The 24843-nt window shown below is 38.6% G+C and overlaps 1 long non-coding RNA gene across 1 annotated transcript in view; it reads left to right on the forward strand.

Annotated features, from left to right (window-relative positions):
- Positions 1–3026: 3026 nt before the first annotated feature.
- LOC143664998 (uncharacterized) overlaps positions 3027–24843 on the forward strand; it is a 50107-nt gene continuing 28290 nt past the window's right edge. The window contains exon 1 of the long non-coding RNA XR_013166706.1: positions 3027–3290. This is a non-coding gene — a long non-coding RNA (uncharacterized LOC143664998). The remainder of the gene's footprint in view (positions 3291–24843) is intronic.

Genomic DNA, 24843 nt, shown 5'->3' on the forward strand with positions numbered 1-24843 from the left:
TCTACTTCTTTTGGAATTTACAATGAGGATGGTCTGATATGGGAGAAAGAGTCTGGGCTTTGGAGACCTATGATTGTGACCTAGTGATACTAGTTTACAGTTCTGTGACCCCTCCCCCACCCCCAACTTACATTACCCTCAGCATCTCATCTTCCTCAGCTGTACAACTGAGACGTCATTTCCTATTCCAGAAAAATGTTATGAAGATTAAATGAGACCTTAAAATGTTTGGTGCTAGGATCAACAGCAGCAGCATGTAGCAGTAGTAATACTTAACATTTATTAATTACCAACTGTATGCCACTTTGCTTAATGTTCTAAGCAGTTGCTTTTATTAGATTTGATTGATGAGGAAAGTGAAACACTGACAGATTAAGTGACTTGCCCAATGTCAAATGACTAAGAAATACTCATTTTGCATTGTAGCCAGATCAATTTGATGCTAACGCCCATGAACTTAATCACTGTGCCATCTGACATGTCCCCTTGTTTCAGGACTTTCTCCAGTAACGTCAGTGGCTCAATATTAGAAAATCCAGATGGGAAGCAGACCGAGGATAGGGATGGATGAGGCAGTAAGTAAGGATTAAGGGTGCCAGAGATTGCTCTGTGAGATGGCTACAAACAAGAGGGTATATGTATGGGGGAAGGGGAGGGGTGTTAGGAAACTGACATGAAGCCAAAAGGTTGGGATGGACTGGAGAAACTGAATAAGTAAGCTGAGAGATTAGATGGTGAGGTGAAGGTCCCAGCGATCCGCCCAAGAGGTCTCTTCTGCAGACAGCTGCCACTTCCAAAGACTCTTAAGAGAAAAATGGAGTGTGCCCCTGTGTTGTGATAATACTACATTCTACCATTTCTATGATATTTGCAGTCATGAAGTCAGCCAGGAATAAGAAAATCAGAGTAATTCCAGCACCACTCACATGTATATATAAAGATCTTTCTCTAACATTTTCAGGGTTGAAGATATTAAAAGCATAGGAAAATAGAGTCAGTAGGATCAGGGTCACAGAAAACGCTGTGTATGCCCTTATACAACTTTCATATCCATCAGTACAAAATAATAAGACATTTATTTAGGAGGCTATCAACCTTATTTAACACTTTTTAAGGTTATAGTAGCTGAGACTATACAATTAATGTTTGCTTCATGGAAAAAAATTAATATTACCCTTCTTTGCAGTTTCATTTTGCTTTGTTATAAATATCAATTTTTTTCTTTTGAATTTTCAGTCCAAAAATTTTTTTGATTAGATGACTCAGAATTCTTGACTGTCATCTCACTGGTCTCACTGAGGTCCCAGAGACTGAGCCTTAAGCACATGCCATCAGTATCCTCTTACAGATTTGTGCATCCCAGCCCTCTCTTCTCAAAGGATCACAGGGTGTAGCTCTGAGCTTCAGTTTCCCTCAGTGTTTTTTTCCCTCCCAAAGCTTCACCATAAACGCCTCCGTTCCACTTCTCTATTCTCTCTTTCCAAGCCCTAATTTCTTCTTTTTCATGACTATGCCTAATAGGAGTGACACATATACTATAACAGAAGTACTTGTGGATGTATAAAAATCAACTCAAATAAAACTGTGTGCCCTAGTATTTTAAGCATAGATATACCTTTAGTTGGGAAGGATTACAACTCAGTGCTTTAGAGTGAATTAGAAGCACTTCCATGTTCTTTTTGGAAAAATCATTTCTTTACCAATTCAGCTCTAGGAATGTCTGGTGACATTTTTCTTGGTTAATGCTCTGAAGATCAATTTTACTCAGTTATCTTACAGTGGCAACTAATAAAGACTAAAACAACATGTTCACTAGACTTATGTATGACCTTGATGGATGTGGCACTGTTAATACACACAAAAGATTGATGTGTATTAAATTGTCCTTTGATGCCAGTTGAAATAATGAGAGTGGATGTTTTGCCTGCTAATTCACTGGAAATATTTAAATGATAACCAGTGTTGGAGAACATTTTCTAGTGGGCACAGACACATAACCATTGTGCTCATAAATTGGTACCACCTTCCTGGAAAGAGAGTTGGCAAGATTAAAGAGCTTGTAATCTTGTTTTCATATGCATCAAGCAATTTCTCGTATTTATTTATTCTGGGCGGAGATAATACTGGGAGCCTGATGCTTTCACCACACATTTTAAAATCGCCCTTATAGTCTACTTCAGGCTAGGATGTCAATGATGTGAGTCTGTTCCTACCGGCAGCTCTTCTGTGGGCATTCTGGCAACACTGGGCTTTTGAAACTGTAATGCTGAAGGCAGCCATAGACTGTGGTTAACCCGCCAAAGTCAATGCTCCCTGGAAAGCCTCTTGACAGCAAGGAAAGACTTTGGCCACTCACTGTTCATTTAAACAGCAACAGAGAACATAGATCTAATTTACTCTTTGGAATAAAAACCTAAAAGAATAATGTGTTTCAATGCTGGGATGGAAAGAAATGGTCCAAGAGAGCAAAACAGATGTACGAGCAAAAGGGCAGGACGGCAGCAGACTTTATGTAACTGTTGGCTTTGAGAACTAGGATGAGTAGCTTAGGGGATAGCTGGCATTATAAGTGACTCGAGTTTTAAGGCAGTCAGACTATTGGAATAAAGATAATTTAAACAAAAAGTCTCACTGAACTTGCAAATATGCTAAGATTGGGAAAGGAATATCCTGGCTATATCTGTCTGTAATTATAATTTTTGTAAGGAAGAATGAATTCAAATTTTACTTGGGTAATAAAAACATCCTAACATAAAAATGTAGAACAAATGTTAACATAGTAAAAGTATAATTTCAAATTCCCAAAATACATATATTTTGTTCCCATTCGCCTATAATTTTATCGAGTTCTGTTAATGTGTCAAGGACTCTGCTAAAATATGCATTGTGCACTTCATGTTAACAAGAATGATGTGAAAAAGGCTGATTTTTGTTTTTTTAAGTAACAAAATATTTGTTTCATCTTCAGACAATTAAAACCCCACCTGATTTTCTGAGCAGGCACCTCCCCCACGCCTGGCGCTCTGTTCCACCGTCGGCTCCACCATGCAGACCCAGGGGCTGCCCCGGAAGTAGAGGCACAGTGGCTGCCCCGGAAATAGAAGCAGAGCAGCTTCCGGGCCCACAAACCCTGGAGAACCACGAACCGCAGGAACCAGTGCTCCTCCTTGGTCAAGTCTTGCTTGTCCATGGCCAGACGCTGGCACAGCTTGGAGGGGCTGCTATGTAACTCACAGCCTTGAGGGATGCGCCAGCTGCTTCGCTACAGCACGCGTTAAAGCTGCCACATGGTGCGTGGAGATTGTTTTTATCACTATTTTCACATACGAAAACTGAGACTTGGAGAAGTTATGTTCTTGCCCAAAGTCATACATTAAAGAGTGGGTAAGTCAAAACTTAGGCCCGTATCTTTGACACTAGAACCACCATGTTACAGAACTGCATCTTCTTGCAGAATAGAAATTGCATTTTCTGGAGTCTGTGCTGTGAAAATAGAAATTCAGACGAAGATTTATATACATGTATGTGCATTGCAACATTATTTACAATAGCTAAAGATTGGGTGTGTGTTTAAATAAATAATGATATATTCTTGTGATAGATCCTTGTGCAGCTTTGAAAAATGTTTTCAAACTTAAAATATTTAATATCTAAAGGACAAGTATTTGCCAAAATAGGGTATTTTTTTAAAAAATGGAATGGAAGAATGCACGTAGAGCAAGATTTCACTTTGTGACAATATATTATATGAATGAGAAACTGGAAGGAAACCAGCATGTCTGATTCTTCCTTCTTTGCTTTGTCCAGAGAGATGAAGGGAGATTTACAACCGCCTTGTATAAAGGATTTTGGAATCATTATTTGTCCATTATTAAGGTTGGGTGTAGGGGCAGAAAGGAAGAGGACAATAATAGATGTTGATTAAAAAGGCCGAAACATTCAGAAGACATTAGGTAGAATCTTTTAGCTATCAGGGATTGTAAAATCCTGAAATTAGATGCTGCTGAGACAGGGATTTCCATACCTGGCAATTTCCAAAGAGAAACTTTTCCTGGCTAGCTTAACCAGAGGGACCTGGATTCCATAACCCCTGGGGAGTATGGTGTAGTCTTAAAATATTAACCATGGTTATAGAAAAAACCATTTGTTGTTATGCCGCCTTCATGTCACCTCAGTGGCCCTTGTGTTCCTCAGCTCCCTTTTTCTGTCCCAGATAATCTGGAAACATACTAACTGCAGATTCTGGCTGTTTGCATTTTACAGAAACATTTTAAGAGAAACTGATCATTAGATTTACTCTGAGTTGCTTAACTTGCTCACGACTTACAATCTTAATGTATTTACAGAAACAATGATGAAGCCTGCTTTCTTTCTCTAGAATATTGAAAAAAGTTTAAAGATATATTAGTATTTTTTCAGAAAACAAATAGTCTTCATTTAAATGTTTTAAGGTATGTAGCAGTTTGATTTATGTTTTTAAAAGATATAAATTATCATATTATTTGTTCCCAGACCAAGAGGATAGCATGTGAAATAAAGTAGGAAAAATATACCAGGCATTATCAAAATGTAGAAAAATGTATATGCTTTCAAAACTAAAAGCAATCTTAGAAATGGTATAGCAATGAAATATATAGTCCAATTTAGCTAAGCATGCTTTGAGTGAATACTGTAAAATTCCTCAATGCAATATAGTTTGAAGAAAACAAGTTGAGAAGAACCTTGATATGTTGAATTTAAACCACAGGCTGTCTCAGTTAAGATGCTTTTAAGTGGAAGAAATATTAACTCATTTCAGATTGACTTTTAAAATAGTAAATTAATTATATTGCATAACAGAAAGTCAGATAGTAAGGCAGGATTCAGGGTTGGTGGGGTCAGGGGCACAATGAGACTGTCATGAAACCATGGCTTTTTTATGTCCTTACAGCTTCCTTCTTTTTTGAAAAAATATTTTTATTGAGAAATCTTCATACACATACAGTCCATCCACAGTATAAAACCAGTGGCTCACAATATCATCACATAGTTGTATATTCATCACTGTATCATTTTTAGAACATTTGCAGCACTCCAAAAAAAAGAAATAAAAAGAAAAAATTCATATATTCCATACCCCTTACTCCTCCCTTTCTTTGACCACTAGTATTTCAATCTACCTACTGTTTTTTTTTATACCTTATCCCCATCTGTTATTTATCTATTTATTTTTACTTTTTTTTTTTTTTTTTTACTCATCTGCCCATATCCTGGATAAAAGAAGCATCAGACACAAGGTTTTCACAAACACACTATAATCACAGTGTAAAAGCTATATAGTTATGCAGTCTTCTTTGGAATCAAGGCTACTAGTACACAGTTCAACAGTTTCAGGTACTTCCTTCTAGCCACTCTAAAGCTAAACCATAAACTAAACCATAAACTACAAAGGAATATCTATATGATGCATAAGAATAACCTCCAAGATAAACTCTTGACTCTGTTTGAAATCTCTCAGCCACTGAAACTTCATTTTGTCTCATTTCTCTCATCCCTCTTTTGGTCAAGAAGACTTTCTTAATCCCATGATGCTGATCCCACTCATCCCAGGAGTCCTGTCTTCAATTCTCCAAGTTTGTACATTATAGTTAGTCCATATGAAGGAGGCATGATAATATCTGTCTTTTTGTCTTTGACATTTTGTTCAGCATACTGCCTTCAGGGTTTATTTACCTAGTTGCATATCTCACAACTTCTTTCTTTCTTGCAGCCACTCAGCAATACACCACAGTTCCCCCTTCCATTCCTCAGTGGTTGTGCTCTTAGACTACTTCCATCCATTGTGCATCTCGACCACTGCTGCCATAAACACCAGTGTGCAAATGTCCATTTGTGTCTCCATACCTTACAGTGGGGTTGTAGGATCATATGGCAACTCCAGCCCCAGCGTCCTGTGAAACCACCACACTGGCTTCCAGAGGGTCTGCACCTCTCATCTTCCCTACCAACAGTGAATAGGTACATCTCTTTCTCCACATTTTCTCTAACACTTGTTTCTCTCTTCATTTTTAAATAGTTTATTCACACATCATACAATCCAACCTAATAGCCATGCCTTTGCCATCATATCTATTTGAAGACATTTTCTTTTCTTCTGCAAATAATCCACACCCTTCCCCATAGTCCCTGCTTGTTGACATTTAGTTTTGGGATAATGCCTTTGTTACATTCAGTGGAAGCGTATTACAATGTTACTGTTGTCTGTAGACCTTAACTTGCATTGACTGTATTTGTTCCCTTTATACCATCCCATTTTCAACACCTTGCAATGTTGCCATTCATCTTTCCTCCCCATGCAAAAATGTTTTTGTATTTGTATATGTAATCACCATCATTATCCATTCTACACATTCCTAAGTTATACATCATGATCAAAAAATTCCAATAAATTCCAAATAGAATAAATCCGATTAGGCCTTCCCCAAGACACATACTAATCAGTCTGTCAAATATTGAAGAGAAGCAGAAAATCCTGGAAAGTGACAAGAGAAAAACTATCTACTACGTACAAGGGTAGCCACATAAGACTGAGTTCAGACTACACAGCTGGCACTATGGAGGTGAGAAGGCAGCGGCAAGATATATTTAAGATCCTGAAAGAGAAAGACTTCTAGCCAAGAATTCTGTACCCAGCCAAGTTGTCCTTCAAAACTGAGGGAGAGATTAAAATTTTCACAGACAAACTAATCTGAAAGAAATTGTCAACAAGAGAAATAAATTTTGTTTATTCAAATAAATAAAATAAATTTTATTATTCAAATGCAGCCTTTTGAAATAAATTTGGCTGTTGGTTTTTCTATTTCTGCAAAGTAAATTGTATTAATTCCATAAATCAGTTTGGGTAGAATTGATATCTTAACTATATTTAGTTTTGTAGTCGATGAGCACAGTTTATGTAGGTACGTTTATTTAGGTCTTCTGTGATTTCATTTAGAAATTTCTTATAGTTTCCATGTATCCTTAGTTAAATTTATTCCCAAATATTTTATTCTTTTGGCTGCTCATTACTAGTGTGTAGAAACACTACTGATTTTTGGTGTTAATCTTATACCCTACCAGTTTGAGTACCATGTTGTTGTACTCATTTATTAGCTCTAGTAGCTTTGTTGTAGATTTTTTGGGATTTTCGACATATGGTATCATATCATCTGCAAGCAGTGAGAGTTTTACTTCTTCCTTTCCAATTTGAATGCCTTTTATTCTTTCTCTTGTTGAATTGCTCTGGCTAGAACTTTCAGCATATTGAATAACAATAATGACAGTGGGCTTTTCATATATTCCCTTTATTATGTTGAAGAAGTTCCCTTCTATTCCTTTCCTATCCTTTAAAGTGTTTTCACCAGGAAAGGATGTTGAATTTTGTCAAATGCCTTTTCTGCATTAACCAAGATGATTATGTGGTTTTTCACTTTGACTTATTGATATGGTATAGTACATTAATTGATTTTCTCTTGTTGCACCACCCTTGTATACCTGGAATAACTACTTCTTGGCCATGGTGTATAATTATTTTAATGTGCTGCTGGATTCTATTTTCAAGTATTTTCTTTTTTTTTTACATGGGCAGGGACCGGGAATCGAACCCGGGTCCTCTGGCATGGCAGGCAAGCATTCTTGCCTGCTGAGCCACCATGGCCCGCCCGCAAGTATTTTCTTGAGGATTTTTGCATCTGCACTCATTAAAAAGATTGGTCTGTAGTTTTCTTTTCTTGTAGTATCTTTGTCTGGCTTTGGTATTAGGGTGATGTGGCTTTATAGAATGAGCTAGGTAGCTTTCCCTCCTCATCACTTTTTTGAAGAATTTGAGCAGGACAGATAGTAATTCTTTTTGAATGTTTGGTAGACTTCACATGTGAAACCATCTGGTCCTGAGCTTTTCTGTTTCGGGGAGTGTGTTAGTTTGCAAGCTGCCAGCATGTGATATACCAGAATTGGAATGGCATTTAAAAAGGGGAATTTAATAAGTTGCAAGTTTACAGTTGTAAGACCATGAAAATATCCAAATTAATGAATCAACAAGAGGTTACTTTCACTCAAGAAAGGGCAATGAAGTTCAGGGTTCTCTTTCACCTGGGAGGGCACATGGCAACGTTGGCTAGCTTTCTCTCCTAGATTCCTGTTTCATGAAACTCCTCTGGGAGCATTTTCCTTCTTCATCTCTAAAGGTTTCTGGCTCTATGGGCTCTGATGGTTCTGATTGCTCTAAAGGTTTTTCCAAAATGGTTCCCTCTTAAAAGGCTCCAGTAAGCTACCCCACCTTGAATGGGTAGAGACACATCTCCATGGAGACCATCTATTCAAAAGTTACCACCCACAATTGGGTGGGTCATATCTTCATGGAAACAATAAAAAAGATTCTACCCAGCAATTTTGAATGAGGATTAAAGGACATGGCTTTTCTGGGGTATGTAATAGCTTCAAACTGGCACAGGGACCTCCTTGATTACTGTTTCAATCTCTTTACTTGTGATTGGTTTGTTAAGGTCACCTGTTTCTTCTCAAGTCAGTGTTGGTTGTTCATGCCTTTCTAGGAAGTTGTCCATTGCATCTGTGTTGTCTAGTTTATCAGCATATAGTTGTTCATAATATCCTCTCATTACCTCCTTTATTTCTGTGGTGTCAGTGGTTTATGTCCCATCTCTCATTTCTAATTTTATTTATTTGCATCTTCTCTCCCCCCACACCTTTTTTTTTTTTTTGTCAGCCTAACTAAGGGACAATCAATTTTATTATTTTTCAAAGAACCAACTTCTGGTTTTATTAATTTTCTCGATTGTTTTCATATTCTCAATTTCATTTATTTCTGTTTTAATTGTTGTTATATCCTCCCTTTTGTTTGCTTTGGGGTTAGTTTGCTCTTCTTTCTCTAGTTCTTCCAGGTGATCCATTAATTCCTCGATTTTTACTCCTTCTTCTTTTTAAATATAGGCATTTAAGGGAGTAGATTTCCCTCTCAGCACTGTCTTTGCAGTGTCCGAGAAATTTTGATATGTTGTTTTTTCATTTTCATTTGCTTTGAGGTATTTACTGATCTCTCTTTTAATTTCTTCCTTGACCCCCTGGTTGTTTAAGAGTGTGTTGTTTAGCCTCCATATATTTGTAATTTTTCTGGGCCTCTGCCTGTTATTGATTTTGACCTTCATTCTATTATTATATGAGAAAGTGTTTTGTGTTATTTGAATCCTTTTAAAATTCCTGAGATTTGCTTTATGACCCAGCATGTAATCTAGCCTTGAGAATAATCCATGAGCACGTGAGAAAAATGTGCATCCTGCTGTAGTGGGGTGAAATGTTATGTAAGTGTCTGTTAAGTCTAGTTCATTTATCATATTATTCAAAATCTCTTGTTACCTTATTGATCTTCTGTCAGGATGTTCTATCTATTGGTGAGAGTGGAGAATTGAAGTCTCTAGTTATTACAGTAGAGGTATGTACTTCTCTCTTCAGTGTTGTCACTGTGTGCCTCATAATTTGGGGCACTCTGGCTCAGTGCATAAATATTTATGGCTGTTATGTCTTTTTGTTGTATTGTTCTCTTCTTTGTCCCTTAATTGTTTTTCATTTGAAGTCTAATTTGCCACATATTAATATAGCTATCCCTGCTCTTTTCTGGTTGTTGTTTGCATGAAATAGCTTTTTCCAGTCTTTCAATTTTAACCTATTTTTGTCTTTGGATCTAAAGTGGGTCTCCTGTAGACAGCATATAGATAGGTCCTGTTTTTAAATCAGTTCTGCTGGTCCATGTCTTTTGATTGAGGAGTTTAATCCATTAACATTTAATGTTATTACTGTAAAGGCAGTACTTTCTTCTACCATTTTGTCTTTTGGATTTTATACGCCATATCTAATATTTTTTCTCTGTTTACTTTATTGGTAGTCTTCATTTTTATGCTCTTCTCCAGGCCTCTCTTCTGTATTTTCTTCTCTGCTTATTGTGCACCCTTTAGTATTTCTTGTAGAACTGGTCTCTTAATCATAAATTCTCTCAACAACTGTTTGAAAATATTTTAATCTGCCCCTTGTTTTTGAGGAACAGTTTTGCTGGGCGCAGAATTCTTGTTTGGCAGTTTTTCTCTTTCAGCATCTTAAATATATCATACTACTGCTTTCTTGTCTCCATGGTTTCTACTAAGAAATCCACACATAGGCTTGTTGAGTTTCCCTTGTATGTAATGGATTGCTTTTCTCTTGCTCCTTTCACGATTCTCTCTTTGTCTTTGATATTTGACAGTCTGGTTAGTAAGTGTCTTGGTATAGGCTTATTCAGATCTATTCTGTTTGGGGTATGCTACACTTCTTGGATCTCTGATTTTGTCTTTCAAGAGAGGCAGGAAATTTTCAGTGATTATTGCCTCCATTTGTTTTCTGCTACTTTTCCCTTCTCTTCTCCTTCTGGGATACCCATAAAACGTATATTAGTGCTATATTAGTGCTATATTCACGATGTCATTCAGTTCCCTGAAATCCTGCTCATATTTTTCCATTCTTTTCCCTAAGTTTTCTTTTGTGTGTTGAATTCCAGATGTTCAGGCCTTTAGTACACTAATCCTTTCTTGTGCTTCTTCAAATCCATTGTTGTAGGTCTCCATTGTTTTTTCATCTCTTCTATTGTGCCTTTCATTACTATAAGTTCTGCTATTTTTTTCAGGATTCCAAGTTCTTCTTTATTTTTGCCCAATGTCTTCTTTATATCCTCCCTCAACTCACTGATTTGGTGAGATTTTCCCTGTCTGTTCAAATATCCTGAATTACTTGTTTCAACTTCTGTGTCACATTTGAACTGTTGGTTTGTTCTTTTGTGCCATATCTTACATTTTCTTAGTATGACTTGTTATTTTTTTGCTGGCATCTAGGCATTTGATTTCCTTAATTACTTACTCTGGGGAATGTTTTCACTTTTTTACCTAGGGTTTTCTTGTTGTGTTGCTTTGTTCTCTATCTGTTCTTTGGAATTCAGTTCAACTTATTCTAGACCTCTAGCATAGGTTCTGTTTTACTTATCAGAATTTTTAAATTCTTGTTTTTCTATTTCTTGTCCTGCCTATATGGAACATTTTTCTTTTTGAGAGGGTCTCCTTAGAAATGATTGATCCCAGCCACATTTTCCCAGACTATACAGGCCCATGTCTCAAGAACAGAGAGTAACCAGAATCAAGTTTCCTTGAGAGTGAGACCCAGCAGGTTGTCAAACTCTCTTTTGAAGCCTCTGTACTATGCTTTTCCTATCCTGCCCAGCATGTGGTATTTGTCTGTGTGCAGCTTCCTACCAGCATAAAGTGATGCAGTGCCTTTAATTTCAGCAGGCTCTCTCTGCCAGGGAAGGTAGTAATTGGGCTTTGTTTTCCAGCCCCTGGGGTCTGAGGTACCTGAGGTGCCTGAAAGAAGGCCTCCACCAGAGCTGGGCCCTACCCCTCCTTTTCTTGGAGAAGATATGCCTTTTAGGGAATTAACCTTTATCACCTGACTGGTTACTTTTTCTCTCAGGCATGCCTTAATACCCTTGCCTGGGTCAGTGGGGATCCTGAGAATGCTTGCAGTTCTTTCTAATGAGATGTTAAGAAGTTGAAAAAAAAAAATGCCTTTTCAGAACCTGACTTTTGCTCCCTGGGTGTGCCAAACAAGAGCTGGAGTTGGTATGTGACTCTATGTGTTCCTTGGCTCTATATGCCCTCTTTTCTTTGGGACAAGCCCTTTTCCAGTATTTTCTGCTGTCTGACTCAAAGAACCTCTTATTTTTTTCCATCTGCAGGTGTGAAAAGTCCTGGTTCCTTTAGTGCTTACTCCAGGTTTATCTGTGTTTGGGGCCTGTTTTCAGTAGTCAAAATTGTTCATTAATTCCATAATTTGAAAATTGCTATTAGTCTCCCCTGGGGGAACCAGCCTCCTGTGCCTGTGGGGGAGGAGGGCCTCTGTGGCATAGGAGACTTACAGTGCCGCATGGGGTCTCAGCCATTCCACACATTCTGGACTGATATACTATGTCTCTAGTCACTGACATCCCCCAAACAACTGTTCTTGAGTTATTTATTAGTTGCTCTGGAAGGCGAACTAAATCCCACACCTCACTATATTGCCATCTTGCCCCTCCTTCTACAGCTTCCTGTGTCACAGGTCCTGTGATGGCTTCCAGCTATACCTGGACAATGTGCTTTTCTGTTCATATGCAGTAGGAGCGTGAACTCCCCCAAAGCATGGAATATAAATTCTTCCCTTCTACCTGATGGACAAAATTAATTTATGTGTTCACTCTTGAACTACAATAGTTGCCAAGGACATGCCATGTACTTGTTTGTTAACTAATCCAAATGTGCCCCTTGGCTTGGAGGATGGAATCCACACTTGGTGTGTGATGTGTGGGGAAAGGTGGATAACTGAACAGAATTGGGGTTCTGTTAGGATGGAAAAGGAGGGAAATGAATAATGAGCAAGCAAGTAATAGTATTCACCACAATCACCTCTTTGGCTCCCAATGTATATACATACTAATTTTTCTACACTTGCACTTTCAACAGGTCTGGCACATATGTGCAATACTCTCTTTCTAAGTCTCAACCAACCAATATATGCTGCTCCAGTCTCAGGATCACTGGTGATCCTTTCTATAGCTCTGAACAGTCTCATGACACATGGCCAGGGAGGGATCTGAATATTATGGGCCCTGAAACTTATACAATTTTGAAAGGTCTATTTGGAAAAAATAATATCAAATTATAAACGCAAAATTATGCTTAAAAGGAAAAATGTACTAAGAGGTGAGCAAAGACTATGAAGACATAGTCTTTGCTCACCTCTTGATATGCAATTGTTTCAGAATTTAAATTTCTGTGGAGAGAATAGATAATATACACTTTCAGTTTTTAATTATTATTGATTGTTTAGAAAAAGTACTTTCAATTTCACAATTCTTTTTTTTTTTTTAATTTGTAATGCCATAGTTGTGACATCATCTGAAGTTTTTTACTCAGGTAGAGCTTTCTGCTTGGAAGCAAACCCTAGGAAGATTCCAGCTCTTGGATCTTATAGTACAGGGACTCAGACTGCAGCTTCCACAGCAGCCAATTCAACTTTGCTTGTCCTTCCACCCTTAGTTCTCCTTGCCCCACCACTTTTAACTTGGGGTAAAGAAGATGACCAGATAGTGATGAATCCTGGATTGTCTTGACCTTCAGGCAGGGACCAGTGCAGCCTCTCATTCAGATATTTCTCCTTTGAGTTAAATATAGGCTCCAGATGCTCGAATCGGGTCCACCTGAAGCAGGTATCCCTAGGGACTAGGTGGATGTGGAGATAGAGCTGAGAGCTCACTGACCCTACCAGAAGCAACAGGATCATGCCTGAGTGTAGAAAGTAAAACTCCAGACTAGATACTGCTCTGTCCTCCAGCTGCTGCATTCTCCCAGAACCCCCAAGAAGTACATAATGAGTCTTGGAAGGGGCCTGTGTAAGTGAGGGACCCTGACTCAAAAACTTCATTAACTACACAGTAAGCTACTTTTGCCTGTGGCTAAAAGATGTTTTTAAATTCACAAACCAATCCTTATTCAATGGTGAAGAATGAATGGGTTAATAATCATAAATATTTTTACTCAGAAGGAAGAGAGAAGAAACAACCCACAGTGGCCGTAGGTACTAGTATATCCTCATGGGGAGGCACTGCTCTCTTTTTTTTTTGGGGGGGGGGGGTGCATGGTCTGGGAATTGAACCCATGTCTCCTACGTGTAAGGTGAGCATTCTACCACTGAACCACCCGTGCCCCTGGTATGCACTGCTTTTACAGTCCACATCCTGATGTTACAAATTCCAGGGTCAAGGGATTATTTTAGAGATTAGGAGTATAGGGCATTGTCAGCCATCCAAAAGCTTTCTTTGACAGTAGAGCTCCCTTGTAAATTTTGTAGCATCCAGTCTGTTTGGTCAGTAATTGAGTAAACACTAAAATATCCAAAGTTAAACATCTCATGTGCTACTATATTTTATTCATAAACTTCATAAATTTTATCTTCTTCATCTTGAATCACTTCAAAACAGTGGCCTCTTATGGAAAATAACAACAGTAATCCTCTCCTTGACCCCAAGTTTTATCTCAGTGGATATGATAGTATCCTCTGTCAGACAGGTAATACTCAAGAGAACGTGGTTGAGGGAGGCCTGTGACAATAGGCACATCCTTATCTCTACTATTATTTCTTTCTAAGTCTTCTCCCTCTTCTGTGTCTAACTATGTTTAGCTTGGGGTAGAGAATTCAGCTTTCTGACCTTAAACATCTCCAAATTCAGTCAACTTGAATTTTCAAGCACAAGCAATAACAGGTTCTTCAACCTCATAGACATTAGGGGTAGGACAGACTGTGAATAGTACTTTGGTATGATTCAGAAATTTGTCGTGGGCAATTATATTAGGATTACTTTGGGCTACAAATAACAGAACAATCAGGCTAAAAGTAGAAATTTGCTGTTTATTACAAATGTTTTGAGGCAAATGATTCCTGTGTTGATTCTGAGGACTAATTATGTCAGGACTGTTGGCCTTTCACTCAGGGTGGCAAGGTGTTTACTAAAGCTACAAGTGACATATCCTTAAGTAACAGCATCTTATGCAAACAATAAGGGAGTTAGTGTAGAGGGAGACCTCCCACCTGTAATTTTCTTTTATTCTGAAATAAAATCTTTTTGAGAAGTTGCCCCAGCAGATAACCCCCCTTGTCTCACTGGCCAGAACTGGGTCACATACCCACCTTGGAGCAACACCAGTAGGGAAATGGGATTGTCTTGACTGGCTTAAACCAGTCATCCCGGGGATGATGTCTTTCCTGAGCCTACTGCTGCCCACCTGCTGCCAGTACAAAATAAGGTTCTGTTTGCAGGGAAATGCAAAGATAGCTGAGGAAAAGGTATCTGCCACAGAGCAGTAGAAAGAGAAATACATGAAAAGTGAAGAAGGCAGTACCCAGTAAAATGTCAGATGTTGGGGGAGTCATTTCTGCAAATATACAAGGTAAAGCTTTGAGATCTACTTGTAGTTTCTCATCCACTGGATGGGAGGTTTTTGCCTAAGACATAGACTGCAGAGAAGAAAAATAACCCAACAAGAAAGGGAGAGGACAGAGCAAAGGAGTAGATTAAGAAACAAAAAAACAGGGAAAGAAAAGGGAAAATTGGAAAAGATAGGGAGAAAAAAATAATTTTTTTCCTAGTCATCAGGACTAGGAGAAAGTCATCAGTTTCTCCTGATTAATAATATATACATAAATATTATGAGGTTTCTTATATGAATTGGCTCATGTAACCATGGGGATTGGCAAGTCCACATTCTGTAGGGCGGGCCTCAAGTTGGAAACTCCAGGGAAGGTTTTGATGAAATCCCCCTGGAAAAGCTGGCTGGCTAAAGTAGAGATAGAAATTCTTTCTGACTGCTGAAATCATCAGTTTTCTCTTTAAGACCTTCAGCTGATTGGATGAGATGTCTCTCATTACTAGACAATTTCCTATGTTGATTGTAGATGTAAAAAGCCTTAGATGCAACTAACTGACTGTTGATTTAAATATACAAAATATTCTCACACTAATAATAAAGTCAATGCTTGCTTAATCACACACCCTGGATACCATAGCCTAGCCGAGTTGACATGTGAACTTAGCCATCAAAATCTACTCCTTGTCAATCTGGCACCCATATACATTTCCTTAAACCATACTTAACTTCTAAATAAAGACAGTAACAGTCATACATTCACATGACATAATTCGGCTGCACTGTGTACCACAAACATGTCCTAACTCTTTCCCCAGAAGATGATGCAAGTCCTTGGCTAATGATCACTTTTAAATTTGATATCCTGGAACTTAAATACTATAACATAAATTTAATACTACTTATGTTATATGATAGGGAGAGAAGATAGGGATATTTGCTTTATGTATATATAAATACATAAAGATATTTGCTTTATGTATATATAAAACATTAATAACAAAATAAGAAAGAAATACTCATGCCCATTACAGTCTTCATTCTGCCAGTAGTTACATGGGCATAGCTTGTATTAATGACTACTTTCTTCCACTACCTATTCCATATTCTCTTAATCCTCAGCAAGTACCTCAACTGGTCTTGGTTCCTTGCCTGGTGATACAACCCAAACTTTCATTCCTGAAGTTCCTGGGCCATTAGTAGTCCTGCCTGGATTGAGTTATTATAGTTTTGCATTGACTTTAACCAAAGGGCATGGTAGCACTAAGAGACTCCCTAAGAGAACTCTTGTATTCCAGGCAAACTCTTCTTTATCCCCATTGTGTAATAGCAGTCCCATTTCCTCTTAATAATCAGAGTCAGTCACCTCAGCCAGTACAGTAATTCCCTTCTGTGTTTGTTGGAGGCAGGAGGAGCTCAAAGTGGCCAGGTAGCAGTTTTAACTTCCAATTCAATGGAATCATTATTGCTTCTCCTGGTTGCAGCACTCCTGAGTTCTTTTCGAACTAAGATCTGTAAACCAGCAGAGCTTAAGGTTGTGGGCACAGGAAGCAAAATTTTCCTAGAGAATCACTAGGGGTAATAGTGAGTGGTGCCACTCCCATTTCTACCTCTTAATTCCTGGACCCGTGAATCCTACTACTGGGAAAAGTAGCACCATATATTAGACACTGATTTACATATATATACAGCCTCCTGGGGAACATTGCCCGAGTCCTGCAAAGTATTGCCACCCAGTTGGCAATGTAATTAAGGCTGTTCCATAATTCTGTTAATCTAGCTGCTTCAGGATGATGGGGAGCATGGTAATACCAGTGAATTCCATGAAGAGCATGTGACAATCCCTGCACTTCATTTGCAGTAAAGTGGGTTACTTGATCAGAAGCAATGCTGTGCAGTATACCATGAGGGTGGGTAAGATATTCTCTAAATTCACTGGTGGTAGTTTTGGCAGAAGCTTTTTGTATAGGGAAGGTAAGTTTGTATCCAAAGTATGTATCTATTCTAGTAAGAACAGACATTGCCACTTGCATGGTGGAAGTGATCCGGTGCAATCAACCTGCTGCCAGTAGCAGACTGATCACCTTAGGGAAGAATGGTGCCATATTGGAGACTGAGTGTTGCTCTCTGCTGCTGGCAGATTTTGGCATTCGACAGTGACTGTAGTCAGGTCAGCTTTGGTAAATGGAAGTTCATGTTGCTGAGCCGATGAATATCGTCTGCTTTTACTAGCATGGCCACCTTGTTCCTGAGCCCATTGAGCACTGACAGGAGTGATTGAGGAAAGAAGCTGACTGTTATCCACAGAACGCCTCAGTCTATCTACTTGATTATTAAAATCTTTACTCTTCTAAAGTCACCCCTGGTGAGAATTCACATGGGAAACGTGTATCTTCGTGTTTTTCACCCGTTCACAAAGGTCCATCCACATACCTCTTCCCACTGGCCTCTTTGTTACCAGTTTTTAAGTCATCTTCTTTCAAAGTTTCTGACCACTCAGCCAAACCATTGCTCATAGCCATGAATCAGTCTTCAAATGCACCTCCAGCCATTTCTCCACCCAGGCAAAATGAACAACCAGGTACACTGCTCAAATTCTGCCCACTGGGAGGATCTCCCTTTACCACTGTCCTTCATGAATGTCCCATTCTGTAGTGATACAGTTGTCCACTTTAGAATGGTATCCGTGTATCATGCAGAACTGTCTGTAAACCAGGCCCAAGTTTTTTATTCTTCAGCCAGCTAATTACAGGGACCTCCCAACAAGGCCATAGCTGCTGCTGGCTGAAAGAGAAAAGGTAATGTGGCAGGAGTGGGGCCATAGGAATTTAGGTGACTTCCTTATGTAGCTTACTTGTACCTTTAGGGCCTGCTTGAGCTCTGTTTTGTATACTTCCATTTGATAATGATGTGCAAGTATGCACACCCAAATTTATAGCTTTGTGGGTCAGACAACACCCAGTTTATGATGAGCAGTTCAGGTCTCATGGTAGCTTGATGGCCCATGGTTAAACCTTCAGTGTCTGTTAGGCCCAGTAGCAGGCCAAAAACTGTTTCTCAAAAGGAGAGTAGTTGTCTGTAGATGACGGCAGGATTTTGCTTCAAAATTCTAAGGGTCTGAACTGTGATTCCCTCAAAGGGGCCTGTCAAAGTCTCCAAACAGCATCTCTGCCTCTGAAATGTTCAGCACCATTGGATATGCTGGGTCATGTGGCCTAAGAAGCAGAGCAGCTTACATGGTGGCCTGGACCTTTCACAGAACATCCTCTTCTTCTGGTCCCCTTTCAAAACAAACAGCTTTTTGGGTTATTCAGTAAATGGGCCAGAGTAGCACACCCAAATGTGAAATATGTTGCCTCCAAAATCCAAAGGCAACTAACTAGGCATTATGCTTCTTCTTTGGTTGTAGGAAGGGCCGAAGACAACAGCTCATTATTCACTTAGAAGGAATATCTTGGCATGCCTTATACCACTGAATGCCTAGAAATTTTACTGAGGGGGAAGGCCCCTGAAGTTTTGAAGTTTTGTTGGATTTATCTTCCATCCTCTGACATGCAAATGCCTTACCAATAAATAAATCTGGATAATTGCTAATTCTTGCTCACTAGATACAATGAGCATAATGTGATCCATATAATGGATCTGTGTGGTGTCTTGTGGAAGGAAAAAGCATTCAAAGTCCCTTTGATATGGGCCTTGAGTGTTGATAGACCCCTGAGATAGAACAGCGAAGGTGTACTGATGGCCTTGCCAATTAATAGCATACTGTTTCTGGTGGTCTTTACTAACAGCTATCAAGAAAAAAGCACTTGCCAGATCAATAGGTGCACACCAGGTACCAGGGGATATGCTCATTTTCTCAAGCAATGGTACCATATCTGTCCCAGTTGGAGTCATCATCTGTTTATGTTATGGTAAAAACTTAGTCATCCTCCAAGATCCATCTGTTTCCTGCATAGGTCAAATAGAGTTAAGTGAGGATTTGATGGGAAGCAACCTCCCCTGCATCCTTCAAGTCTTTGATGGTGGCTCTAATTGTCACAATCCCTCTAAGAATGTGATACTGCTTTCGACTTACTATTTTACCAAGTGGAGGCAGCTGTAGTGGCTTCCACTTTGCTTTTCCTGCCATAATAGTTCTCACTTTCCAAATCAGGGAACCAATGTGGGGATTCTATCAGTTGCTGAGTATGTCTATTCCAATTATGTATTCTGGGACTGGGGAAATAACTGCCAAATGGCTTCAGGGATACAGTGAATTCACTGAGTAGACCTGAGCTAAAACTTTATTGATCACTTGACCTCCATAAGCTGTAGACTACTGGTGGACCACAGTGACATTTTGGGTCCCTTGACATTAATGTCATTTCTGAGCTGATATCTAATAATTTCTGAAATGTCTAATCATTTCCTTTTTCACAATGCACAGTCACCCTAGTAAAAGGCTAAGAGGAAGATTACAAGTATAAACTTCAGCAGCATAGCAGGGTTCTTCCCTAAGGATACTGGCTTTCCCTTCATTCAAGGGATTCTGAGCCTGTGAACCATATCAAGTCTGGAAATTGATTGAGGGGTCATGACTCTTTGTTTTTGTGATTCAAATTACAGTTTTGTTCACTGGATCTAGAATTCTCTTGCTTATACAGATCAAGTAAGAATTTGGTGGACTATCCATCTGTTCATTTCTAGGACCCCTTGATCAACTAGCCAATGCCATAGGTCTCTGTGAGTCAGAATGTTCTGATTATGCGTTGACTCTCCTGTCCATTATGGTGGCCATAGCCACCTTGTCTTTGGTAATTAAATGCTATCACTTGCTTCTGTAACCTGGGATCTCATCATTCCCAGTGTGCTTAAGGACTGAAGTTCAGTAACAGTAATTCCCACAGTAATATTTGATCTACAGAGAAGAGCAACCACAGAGCTCCTCAAGAATGATGGAGCTGCTTTCAAAATACCTTACAGTCCTGTGAAAAGTATATCCCGTAGACATCCTTAGGGCAGGTGAGCACGTCTTACAGGATATATCCACTCTAATATTCTAATCTCTCTAAACCTTTGGATACCATCTTCTACATTACACCAGGATGGTTCTAAAATTTTGAATTCAGGTAATGTAGGTCACCTCTTGGACCATGCTTCTGTCAGTCACCTGAATGCAAACTGTTAGAACCCTTTCAAATACCTCAAGCCACAACATGAATCCAGATATGGGCTTCGTGAGCCCATTATCAATAAATTCAACCTGATCTAACTTTATGTTCCTTCCACTATTATCCCACATCCTTAATATTCACTCTTAAACATAGTTCCCTGATATCTGTCTATATAAATTGGACAAATCATGCAGTTCTTTTGGAATTTAATATACCTCCTCATGGATCACAATTTGTTTTTGATCTTTCAGGGTCTGTTGGGACTTTAGTCTAATTATAGCTGGGGGAAAAAGAGGGGTAGTAAGGATCATGAGAGGAATTCACAGTGTCTTGCAAACTAGTTAACTCCGGGTATTTCATTACAGTTTCATCTAGTGAACAGGCTTAATCTCTTCATATGGCAGTGTGGGAGCTGATTTCCTAAGGGAGAAGGTTATAGGTTTATCAAGTAAAGCAATGTTAATCTCTTCGGATGGAGGGCAGATAGCTGTTTCCTCAGGGAGACTGTCACAGGTTTATCTGTCAAAGAAGACTCAGCAGAACATATGGTTTCATTGTTCCCATCATCATCATCATCGGCCCATATATCCCCATTCTTATTTTCAGAATCCCATTCCTTCCCATCAGTGCCCTTTCTTGCAGACACCCGGCAAGATTGAGAATTCAGTTGATTAGTTATAATTCCACCATTCACACAGTGAGACTCTGGTTTTGTTTGTTTTTCAGAAATCTCAAGTCTGTAGCTATAAGAAATGAGTTTCTTTCAGGGCACATATGTCCTTCCTGAGGCATTTGAGCTGGAAATTTGAAGCCTTGAGCTGACATCTTTAATAACTGTATCTAGTGTGTTTAGAAACAACCAGCCAACATCTTTATACTGTTTAAGTTCGCAGAACTCTGTTAAGATACATTTTATATCAGATACAAAGGTAACAAACTTTGTCAAGGTATCAAAGTTTACCCAGAACTTTGCCTCTTATAAGCATATGAGTAGCAGTATCCAGTGGTGATATTTTGTTTATCTCTATTGCTCATTCACACCATGTACTGTCAATGCTATCTTGATCATTGGAAATCAAGTCATTAGTTGGATTTAATCTAATCATATTAGAGAACCAATTTCAAAAAACCTAGGGTGTAAACCTCCCTGGCAATGTGGGACAGAAATCCTAGAATGAGATGGGACTCATCCTAAAATTCTGTTTTCAAGAATACTCTTGGTAGCATAATGTCTATTTGTTAGGGTTCTCCAAGGAGACAGAACCAACAGGATATATACATACATATGTATGTTTATATGTATGTATGTAAATATGTGTAAATTTTAGTTGTTTTATTATAGGAATTGGCTCATATTTTGTGGGGATTGGCAAATCTGAATTCCATAGGGTAGGCTCAGTTTGAGAACACCAATGAAGTTTTCAGTGAATTCCCCTGGAAGAGCTGGCTTAAGTAGAGATAGAAATTCTTTCTAAAAGCTGAGCTACCAGTTTTCCCTTTATGACCTTTAACTGATGAATGAGACTTTTCTCATTGCTGAAGGTAGTCTCCTTTGTTGATTGTAAACATAATAAGCAATAGATGCAACCAAATGAGTTTCTTTCAGGGCACATGTAACAACTTTCATGTCCTTCCTGAGGCATTTGAGCTGGGAATTTGAAACCTGTTTTAAATCCATGAAATATCCTAACAGTAACAGTTGAGTCACAGCCTGCTTGACTAAACAACTGGACACTTTACCCTAAGCCAAGTTGACATATGAATTTGACCATCACAAAAGGGTATGAAGCATCTCAGTACTTTCTTCTGCAGAAGAGAGGTACAGTTGGAGTAGGGGATATATAGGGAAAGATTTGCCTGTGGGCATGGATCAATCAGGTCTTAGGGGCCTTTTCTTTCTTTCTTTCTTTCTTTTTTTTTTAAAATATTTTTATTGATAAACAACATACAAACACAAGCATTCTTACCATACAAACATTCCATACATTGTATACAATCAGTGGTTCACAATATCATCACATAATTGGGTATTCATCACCATGATCATTTTTTAGGACATTTACATCACTCCAGAAAAAGAAATAAAAAGAGAAAAGAAAAAAACTCACACATACCATACCCCTTACCCCTCCCTCTCAATGACTGCTAGTATTTCCATCTACCCAATTTATTTTAACATTTGTTTCTCCTATTATTTATTTTTAATCCATATTTTTTATTCATCTGTCCATACTGTAGATAAAAGGAGCATCAGACACAAGGTTTTTACAATCACACAGTCACATTTCCTAAGCTGTATCATTATACATCATCTTCAAGAAACATGGCTACTGGAACACAGTTGTATAGTTTCAGGTACTTCCCTCTAGCCTCTCTAATACACCTTAAACTAAAAAGGGGATATCTATAAAATGTGTAAGAATAACCTCCAGGATAACTTCTTGACTCTGTTTGGAATCTCTCGACCACTGATACTTTATTTTATCTCATTTTCTCTTCCCCCTTTCAGTGAAGAAGGTTTTCTCAGTTCCTTGATGCTGAGTCCCAGCTGGTTCTAGGATTTCTGTCCCATGTTGCCAGGGAGGTTTACACCCCTGGAGTCATGTCCCACATAGAGAGGGGGAGGGCGGTGAATTTGCTTGCCGTGTTGGCTAAGAGAGAGAGGCCACATCTGAGCAACAAAAAAGGTTCTCTGGGGATGACTCTTAGGCCTAACTTTAAGTAGGCTTAGTCTATCCTTTGTGGGGATAAGTTTCATATGAACAAACCCCAACATTGAGAGACGGCTTGGCCTATTAATTTGGTTGCTCCCATTGCTTGCTAGAATATCAGGAATTCTCCAAATGGGGAAGTTGAATTTTCCCCCTTTCTTGCCATTCCCCCAAGGGGACTTTGCAAATACTTCTTTATTCACTATTCAAATCAATCGTCTATCTTTCCTTCTGGTTTCATTTGTACCCCCAGCCCTCCTCCCTCTATCATTCTTAGATTCAGCTTCATTCAGTGTACTAACACTATTGTGCTACAACCAGGTAGTATTGTGCTATCCATTTCTGAATTTTTACAATCAGTCCTGTTGTACTGTCTGTATCCCTTCAGCTCCAATTACCCCAAATCTTCCCTGTTTCTGTCTCCTGATAGCCTCTGCTCTTAATCAGAATTCTCCAAGTTCATTCATTAATTTAGTTCATGCCAGTGAGACCATACAGTATTTGTCCTTTTGTTTCTGATAACTCAGCATAATGTCCTTAAGGTCCATCCATGTTGTTACATGCTTCATACCTTTATTCTGTCTTATAGCTGTGTAATATTCCATTGTATGTATATACCACAGTTTGTTTAGCCACTTGTCTGTTGATGGCCATTTGGGCTGTTTCCATCTCTTGGCAGTTGTAAATAATGCTGGTATAAACGTTGATGTGCAAATGTCCGTTTGTGTCCTTGCCCTCATGTCCTCTGAATAGCAATGGTATTGCCAGATCATATGGCAATTCTATACTTAGCTTCCTGAGAAACTGCCAAACTACTTCCACAGCAGTTGTACCATTTTACATTCCCACCAACAGTGAGTAAGTGTGCCTCTTTCTCCACATCCTCTCCAGCACTTGTAGTTTTCTGTTTTATTGATAATGGCATATAGGGCCTTTTTTAAGAAGAACAAAAATTTTTACAAATACAAAGCTAGATATGAAAGTAAATATTTATTTAGAATGAGAAAAGAAATCCAAATAAATTACAAATTTTAAAAAAGTGACAAAATCCTAGAAAAATCACGTCATTTTTATCAGTTACTGGCCGACACATCTCTTTAATCATTTTCCCTTCATCTTTGGCTTTATAATCTTTGATCACTTCTTCCTATGACAGTTTTGTTATTTTTTCATCAAAATCATAGAAAGACAATTAAGTCTTCTAGCATATTTTGTAAAAAAAAAAGTGCTTTTTATTATTGATAGCTGAGATACATAAAATATAACTTCGTACACAGATGTCGTGTTTGTAATACTGTTCTGGATTTGTTCCCTAAAAATGTAAGCATTCAAATAAATTGTTCTTCAAGCAGTTTGATTCAGCAAAGAGAAAAAATTGTATGGAGCAATTATAAGTACATTACTGGGTGTATTCTTAACAGAAGTGAAGTTCTTTTGACGAAGTGTCAATGAGAACCAAATCCTCCGTGTAGAATGTTACAGATGTCGTGAAGAACAGTTTCTGAGTTGGCGTCTGGCTCTGTACCTTTAAATCTTGGTTCTCCTGCAGTCTCTACATGCTCCTAGTGTTGGACACCCATAGCTTGTACCTATCTTGGAATCCTGCACCTTTGTTGTCATGAGACCAACGAGTAAGTAGAGTGGGTGGCAGCTGGGTGCCTGGATACCATTCTTAAACAAAATGGCTAGTAATCATGATACATGGAAATGATGGCAAACTCCATAAATTTATTCTACTAAACCCTAACTAAATGTGGTTAGAATCAACTTCTCCTTAGCCAGATCCAGAAAAATTTTTCCTACTGCTCTGGTACCAACTGAAACAAAAAGAAAAATGATAGAGAGAAAGTTGGCCTGGAAAGTGCAATCTTAACCAATTGTCATTAAAAATCTTGCTTTTTCAAGTTTTATAAAAACATATGACCTTGAGAACACATTGCTAGGCCCCCTCACAGGATCTAAATC

Source organism: Tamandua tetradactyla, chromosome 20 (genome assembly GCF_023851605.1).
Source record: "Tamandua tetradactyla isolate mTamTet1 chromosome 20, mTamTet1.pri, whole genome shotgun sequence".
In the NCBI taxonomy this organism is placed as follows: domain Eukaryota; kingdom Metazoa; phylum Chordata; class Mammalia; order Pilosa; family Myrmecophagidae; genus Tamandua; species Tamandua tetradactyla.